At 39.0% G+C, this 8,751-nt stretch overlaps 2 non-coding genes across 2 annotated transcripts; one reads left to right on the top strand and one right to left on the bottom strand.

Annotated features, from left to right (window-relative positions):
- Nucleotides 1-2,376: 2,376 nt before the first annotated feature.
- LOC148544892 (small nucleolar RNA R71) lies at nucleotides 2,377-2,484 on the top strand. Its single transcript, XR_015900991.1, has one exon. It is a non-coding gene; the product is annotated as a small nucleolar RNA R71 (small nucleolar RNA).
- Nucleotides 2,485-6,973: 4,489 nt separating this feature from the next.
- Nucleotides 6,974-7,081, bottom strand: LOC148544891 (small nucleolar RNA R71). The gene has a single exon (XR_015900362.1). It is a non-coding gene; the product is annotated as a small nucleolar RNA R71 (small nucleolar RNA).
- Nucleotides 7,082-8,751: the final 1,670 nt, after the last annotated feature.

Raw genomic sequence — 8,751 nt, 5'->3', positions numbered from 1 at the left:
AGAGAGATGGAGGTGATAGGTGAAGGGTTTTGGAGAAGAGTGTTTATTGGGAATAGAGGATGATTGAGGAGAGAAGAGAGTGAGTGGAGGTAGGTGGGGATCCTGTGGGGTCCACAGATCCTGAGATGATCCTGTGGGGTCCACAGATCCTGAGATGATCCTGTGGGGTCCACAGATCCTGAGGTGTTCAAGGATTTACAACCTTGCACCATATTAGGCATGTAAAATGCCCTTGCACACAACTCTGGGCGTTCAGCGCCAGGTTGGTGCCCATTTTGGGCGTTCAACGCCCATTTGTTGCCCATTTCTGGCGATGAACGCCAGAACCATGATTGTTCTGGGCGTTCAGCGCCAGCTCTTCTCTAGGGTGCAATTCTGGCGTTCAGCGCCCAGATGCTGCCCATTTTGGGCGTTCAGTGCCCAGATACTGCCCATTTTGGGCGTTCAGCGCCAGAACCATGCTCTGTTCTGGCGTTGAACGCCAGACAGGTGCTTCCTCCAGGGTGTGATTTTTCTTCCGCTGTTTTTGATTCTGTTTCTAAATTTTTTGTTTATTTTGTGACTTCACATGATCATGAACCTAAGAAAACATGAAAAACAAAAATAAAATTAGATAAATAAACATTGGGTTGCCTCCCAACAAGCGCTTCTTTAATGTCAATAGCTTGACAGTGGGCTCTCATGGAGCCTCACAGATGTGTAGAGCTTTGTTGAGACCTCCCAATACCAAACTTAGAGTTTGGATATAGGGGTTTGACACCAAACTTAGAGTTTGGTTGTGGCCTCCCAACACCAAACTTAGAGTTTGACTGTGGGGACTTTGGTTGACTCTGCTTTGAGAGAAGCTTTTTCTGCTTCCTCTCCATGGATGCAGAGAGAGATCCTTGAGTTGTAAACACAAGGTTGTCCTTATTTAATTGAAGGATCAATTTTCCTCTGTCCACATCAATCATAGCTCTTGCTGTGGCTAGGAAAGGTCTTCCTAGGATGATGGATTCATCCTCTTCCTTTCCAGTATCCGGGACTATGAAATCAGCAGGGATGTAAAGGCCTTCAACCTTTACTAACACGTCCTCTACTTGTCCATAAGCCTGTTTTCTTGAATTGTCTGCCATCTCTAATGAGATTTTAGCAGCTTGCACCCCATAGATTTCCAGTTTCTCTATTACAGAGAGGGGCATGAGGTTTATTCCTGAACCAAGGTCACACAGAGCCTTAAAGATCATGGTGCCTATGGTACAAGGTATTATGAACTTTCTAGGATCCTGTCTCTTCTGAGGCAATGTCAGTTGATCCAGATCACTTAGTTCATTGGTGAACAAGGGAGGTTCATCTTCCCAAGTTTCAATACCAAATAATTTGGCATTTAGCTTCATGATTGCACCAAGGAACTTGGCAGCTTGCTCTTCAGTAACATCCTCATTCTCTTCAGAAGAGGAATACTCATCAGAGCTCATGAATGGCATAAGGAGGTTCAATGGAATCTCTATGGTCTCTAGATGAGTCTCAGATTCCTTAGATTCCTCAGAGGGAAGCTCCTTATTGATCACTGGACGTCCCAGGAGGTCTTCTTCCATTGGATTCACGTCCTTCTCCTCTCTTGTGGGTTCGGCCATGGTAATTAATTCAATGGCCTTGCACTCTCCTTTTGGATTCTCTTCTGTATTGCTTGGGAGAGTACTAGGAGGGATTTCAGTGATCCTTTTACTCAGCTGGCCCACTTGTGCTTCCAAATTTCTAATGGAAGACCTTGTTTCATTCATGAAACTCACAGTGGCCTTAGATAGATCAGAGACTAAATTTGCTAAGCTAGATGGATTCTGCTCAGAATTCTCTGTCTGTTGCTGAGTGGATGATGGAGAAGGCTTGCTATTGCTAAACCTATTTTTTCCACCATTATTAAAGCCTTGTTGAGGCTTTTGATCCTTCCATGAGAGATTTGGGTGATTTCTCCATGATGGATTGTAGGTGTTTCCATATGGTTCACCCATGTATTTTAACTCTGCTATTGCAGGGTTCTCAGGATCATAAGCTTCTTCCTCAGAAGATGCCTCTTGAGTACTGTTGGATGCAGCTTGCATTCCATTCAGACTCTGAGAAATCATATTGACTTGCTGAGTCAATATTTTATTCTGAGCCAATATGGCATTCAGAGTATCAATTTCAAGAACTCCCTTCTTCATAGGCGTCCCATTACTCACAGGATTCCTCTCAGAAGTGTACATAAACTGGTTATTAGCAACCATGTCAATGAGTTCTTGAGCTTCTTGCAGGAGTTTTCTTTAGGTGAATGGATCCACCTGCAGAAGTATCCAATGACATCTTTGATAGCTCAGATAAACCATCATAGAATATATCCAGGATGGTCCATTCTGAAAGCATGTCAGAAGGACACTTTTTGGTCAGCTGCTTGTATCTTTCCCAAGCTTCATAGAGGGATTCACCTTCTTTCTGTCTGAAGGTTTGAACATCAGCTCTAAGCTTGCTCAGCTTTTGAGGAGGAAAGAACTTGGCTAAGAAAGCCGTGACCAGCTTATCCCAAGAGTTCAGGCTGTCTTTGGGTTGAGAGTCCAACCATATTCTAGCTCTGTCTCTTACAGCAAAAGGGAAAAGCATGAGCCTGTAGACTGATCTACTCCATTAGTCTTAACAGTATCACAGATCTGCAAGAATTCAGTTAAGAACTGAAAAGGATCTTCAGATGGAAGTCCATGAAACTTGCAGTTCTGCTGCATCAGAGAAACTAGCTGAGGTTTCAGCCCAAAATTGTTTGCTCCAATGGTAGGAATGGAGATGCTTCTTCCATGTAAATTGGAATTAGGTGCAGTAAAGTCACCAAGCATTCTCCTTGCATTATTGTTGTTGGGTTCGGCTGCCATCTCCTTTACTTGTTCAAAATTTTCAATAAGGTTATCTCTGGATTGTTGTAATTTAGCTTCTCTTAGTTTTCTCTTCAGAGTCCTTTCAGGTTTTGGATCAGCTTCAACAAGAATGCCTTTTTCTTTGTCCCTGCTCATAAGAAAGAGAAGAGAAAAAGAAAAGAAGAGGAATCCTCTATGTCACAGTAAAGAGGTTCCTTATTGTTAGTAGAAGAAGAAAAGGAATAGGGGTGAAGAAGAATGAAGAATCCAAACACAAAGGTGATGATAGGAGCAGAGATGTGAGATGAAGAGAAGTGTTAGTAGATGAATAAATAAATAGAAGGGGATGAGAGGAGGAGAGAATTTTCGAAAATAATTTTTGAAAAAGAGTTAGTGATTTTCGAAAATAGTTTTTGAAAAAGGTTAGTAGTTTTTCGAAAATTCAAATAAAAAATAAAATAATCAGTCTAATTAAAAAGAAATTTTGAAAAAGAGGGAAGATTTTTTCGAAAATTAGAGAGAGAGTTAGTTAGGTAGTTTTGAAAAAGGTAAGAAACAAACAAAAAGTTAGTTAGTTAGTTGAAACAAATTTTGAAAAGATAAGAAGTTAGGAGGTTAGAAAAGATATTTTGCAATCACTTTTTTGAAAAAGGTAAGATAAGAAGATATTTTTGAAAAGATATGATAGAAATTAGTTTTTGAAAAAGATTTGATTTTTAAAATCTCAATTAATGACTTGATTCACAAGAAATCACAAGATATGATTCTAGAACTTCAAGTTTGAATCTTTCTTAACAAGTAAGTAACAAACTTGAAATTTTTGAATCAAAACATTAATTGATGATGTTATTTTCGAAAATATGATGTAAAATTAATAAAAAGATTTTTGAAAAATATTTTTGAAATTTTCGAAAATAACTAAAAAAATTGAAAAAAAGATTTGATCTTTGAAAAAGATTTTGAAAAAGATAAGATTTTTTTTTAATTGAAAATTTGATTTGACTTATAAAAACAACTAGATTTTAAAATTTTTTGAAAAAGTCAAATCTAATTTTTGAAATTTTAAGAGAGAAAAAGGGAAAGATATTTTTTTTTATTTTTGAATTTTTATGATAAGAGAGAAAAACAAGAAAAATGATGCAATGCATGAAAGTTATGGATCAAAACAATGAATGCATGCAAGAATGCTATGAATGTCAAGATGAACACCAAGAACACTATGAAGATCATGATGAACATCAAGAACATATTTTTTGAAAAAAGTTTTAATGCAAAGAAAATATGCAAGACACCAAACTTAGAATTCTTTAATGTTTAGACATAAAGAATTCAGGAATGCATATGAAAAACAAGAAAAGACACAAAACATGCAAATGCAAAGATCAAACAAGAAGACTTACCAAGAACAACTTGAAGATCATGAAGAACACTATGAATGCATGAATTTTTTCGAAAAATGCAAGATGAACATGCAATTGACACCAAACTTATAACATGACTCAAGACTCAAACAAGAAACACAAAAAATATTTTTGATTTTTATGATTTTCTAATTTTTTTGTATTTTTTTGAAAATTATTTGAAAAACAAAAATAAGGATTCCAAAATTTTTAATATGAATTCCAGGAATCTAGCATTCTTAGTCTAAAGCTCCAATCTGAGGGTTAGGCATGGCTTAATAGCCAGCCAAGCTTTAGCATATAACATCAGAGAATATACTGCTCATTATTTATCAAAGTAACTTGCCTCTATACTGATGGTTTGGAAGCCTCAGTCCAAAAGAATTTGGACATGGCTTTATAGCTAGTCAGGCTTCAACATGCCTCATGAAACACTAGAATTCATTCTTAAATATTTTGAAGAAAAATATATTTTAAAAACATTTTTTTTCGAAAACAAAGGAGAAATTTTTGAAAGAATTTTGAAAATTTTTTGAAAATAAAACAAAAAGAAAATTACCTGATCTGAGCAACAAGATGAACCGTCAGTTGTCCAAACTCGAACAATCCCCGGCAACGGCGCCAAAAACTTGGTATGCGAAATTGTTACTCAGGTTGTGAATTATTGTTCGAAATTGATTCCCTGGCGATGGCACTACAAATGGATGCACAGAACCATGGTCTAAATATATCTTCACAACTTTGCATAACTAACCAGTAAGTGCACTGGGTCGTCCAAGTAATAAACCTTACGTGAGTAAGGGTCGATCCCACGGAGATTGTTGGTATAAAGCAAGCTATGGTCACCTTGTAGATCTCAGTCAGGCGGATATAAAATAGTTATGGAGTTTTCAAAAATTAATACTAAAATAAGGAAAGAAATACTTATGTAAATCATTGGTGAGAATTTCAGATAAGCGTATGGAGATGCATTCATTCCTCTGAACCTCTGCTTTCCTGCTGTCTTCATCCAATCAGTCTTACTCCTTTCTATGGCTGGCTTTGTGTAAGGATGTCACCGGTGCCAATGGCTACTTTCAATCCTCTCGGGAAAATGGTCCAAATGCACTGTCACAGCACGGCTAATCGTCTGGAGGCATCACCCTTGTCGTTGGTTGCATCCTATTCCTCTCTGTGAAAATGGTCCGATGCGCTGTCACTGCATGGCTAATCATCTTGGAGGTTCTTGATCATACTGGAATAGAATTTACTATCCTTTTACGTCTGTCACTACGCCCAGCACTCGCGAGTTTGGAGTTCGTCACAGTCATTCAATCCCAGAGTCCTACTCGGAATACCACGGATAAGGTTTAGACTTTCCGGACTCTCATGAATGCTGCCATCAATCTATCTTATACCACGAAGATTCTGATTAAGAGATCTAAGAGATACTCATTCAATCTAATGTAGAACGGAAGTGGTTGTTAGGCACGCGTTCATAGGGAATGATGATGATTGTCACGTTCATCACATTCAGGTTGAAGTGCGAATGAATATCTTAGAAGCGAAATAAGATGAATTGAATAGAAAATAGTAGTACTTTGCATTAATCTTTGAGGAACAGCAGAGCCCCACACCTTAATCTATGGAGTGCAGAAACTCTACCGTTGAAAATACATAAGTAATGAAGGTCCAGGCATGGCCGAATGGCCAGCCCCCAAACGTGATCAATAGATCAAAAGATAATCCAAAGATGATCCAAAAGATGATCCAAAAGATGTCTAATACAATAGTAAAAGGTCCTATTTATAATAAACTAGCTACTAGGGTTTACAGAAGTAAGTAATTGATGCATAAATCCACTTCCGGGGCCCACTTGATGTGTGCTTGGGCAGAGCTTGAAGTCTACACGTGGAGAGGTCATTCTTGGAGTTGAACGCTAGGTTTTGTGCCAGTTTGGGCGTTGAACTCCACTTTGCAACTTGTTTCTGGCGCTGGACGCCAGAATTGGGTAGAGAGCTGGCGTTGAACGCCAGTTTGCATCATCTAAACTTGGGCAAAGTATGGACTATTATATATTGCTGGAAAGCCCTGGATGTCTACTTCCCAAAGCAATTGGAAGCGCGCCAGTTTGAGTTCTGTAGCTTCAAAAAATCCATTTTGAGTGCAGGGAGGTCAGAATCCAACAGCATCAGCAGTCCTTCTTTAACCTCTGAATCTGATTTTTGCTCAAGTCCCTCAATTTTAGCCAGAAAACACCTGAAATCACAGAAAAACACACAAACTCATAGTAAAGTCCAGAAATGTGAATTTAACATAAAAACTAATGAAAACATCCCTAAAAGTAACTAGATTCTACTAAAAACATACTAAAAACAATGCCAAAAAGCGTATAAATTATCCGCCCATCAGAGAAGCATCTCAATCTCTACCATTGGAGCAAACAACTTTGAGATTAAGCCTCAATTAGTTTCTCTAATGCAACAGAATTGCAAGTTTCATGGACTTCCATTGGAAGATCCTCATCAGTTCTTAGCTGAATTCTTGCAAATCTGTGGCACTGTCAAGACCAATGGGGTTGACCCTGAAGTCTACAGACTTATACTTTTTCCTTTTGCTGTAAGTGACAGAGCTAGGACATGGTTGGATTCACAACCTAAAGAAAGCCTGAACTCTTGGGAAAAGCTAGTCAATGCCTTCTTGGCAAAGTTCTTCCCACCTCAAAAATTGAGCAAGCTTAGAGTGAAAGTCCAAACCTTCAGACAGAAGGAAGGTGAATCCCTCTATGAAGCTTGGGAAAGTTACAAGCAATTAATCAGAAGATGTCCTTCTGACATGCTTTCTGAATGGAGTATCATAGGAATTTTCTATGATGGTCTGTCTGAACTATCCAAGATGTCATTGGATAGCTCTGCTGGAGGATCTCTTCATCTGAAGAAGACGCCTGCAGAAGCTCAGGAACTCATTGAAATGGTTGCAAATAACCAATTCATGTACACTTCTGAAAGGAATCCTGTGAATAATGGGACAAATCAGAAGAAAGGAGTTCTTGAGATTGATACTCTGAATGCCATATTGGCTCAGAATAAAATATTGACCCAACAAGTCAATATGATTTCTCAGAGTCTGTCTGAAATGCAAGCAGCAACAGGCAGTACTAAGGAAGCTTCCTCTAAAGAAGAAGCTTATGATCCTGAGAACCCAACAATAGAATAGGTGAATTACATGGGAGAACCCTACGAAAACACCTATAATCCTTCATGGAGAAATCATCCAAATCTCTCATGGAAGGATCAATAGAGACCTCAACAAGGTTTCAACAATAATAATGGTAGAAGAAACAGGTTTAGCAATAGCAAGCCTTTTCCATCATCTTCTCAGCAACAAACAGAGAATTCTAAATAGAGCTACTCTAATTTAGCAACCACCGTCTCTGACCTAATCAAAACCACTCAAAGTTTCATGACTAAAATAAGATCCTCCATTAGAAATTTGGAGGCACAAGTGGGTCAGCTGAGTAAGAAAATTACTGAACTCCCTCCTAGTACTCTCCCAAGCAATACAGAAGAGAATCCAAAGAGAGAGTGCAAGGCTATAAACACGTCTCACATGGCCGAACCTGGAGAGGAGGAAGAGGCAGTGATTTCCACTGAGGAAGACCTCAATGGACGTTCACTGACCTCTAAGGAGTTCCCTAATGAGGAACCATGGGAATCTAAGGCTCACACTGAGACCATAGAGATTCCATTGAATTTACTTTTGCCATTCATGAGCTCTGATGAGTATTCTTCCTCTGAAGAGGATGAAGATGTTACTGAAGAGCAAGTTGCTAAGTATCTTGGAGCAATCATGAAGCTAAATGCCAAGTTATTTGGTAATGAGATTTGGGAGGATGAACCTCCCTTGCTCATCAAAGAACTGGATGACTTGACTAGGCAGAGATTACCTCTGAAGAGACAAGACCCTGGAAAATTCTTAATCCCTTGTAACATAGGCACCATGACCTTTGAGAAGGCTCTGTGTGACCTGGGGTCAAGTATAAACCTTATGCCTCTCTCTGTAATGGAGAAGCTAGGGATCATTAAGGTACAAGCTGCAAGAATCTCACTGGAGATGGCAGACAATTCAAAGAAACAGGCTTATGGACTTGTAGAGGATGTCTTGGTAAAGGTTGAAGACCATTACATCCCTACTGATTTCATAATCCTTGAGACTGGGAAGTGTATGGATGAATCTATCATCCTTGGTAGACCCTTCCTAGCCACAGCAAAAGCTGTGATTGATGTTGACAGAGGAGAATTGATCATTCAAGTGAATGGAGACTCCCTTGTGTTTAAAGCTCAAGGATATCCCTCTGTCACCATGGAGAGGAAGCATGAAGAGCTTCTCTCAATACAGAGTCAAACAGAGCCCCCACAGTCAAACTCTAAGTTTGGTGTTGGGAGGCCACAACCAAACTTTAAGTTTGGTGTTGAACCCCCACATTCAAACTCTAAGTTTGGTGTTAGGAG

Source organism: Arachis ipaensis, chromosome B9, assembly GCF_059453495.1.
Source record: "Arachis ipaensis isolate K30076 ecotype BB chromosome B9, ASM5945349v1, whole genome shotgun sequence".
NCBI lineage: Eukaryota > Viridiplantae > Streptophyta > Magnoliopsida > Fabales > Fabaceae > Arachis > Arachis ipaensis.
The sequence above is the reverse complement of the archived record's forward strand: the minus strand, read 5'-3'. Positions and strand labels throughout refer to the sequence as shown.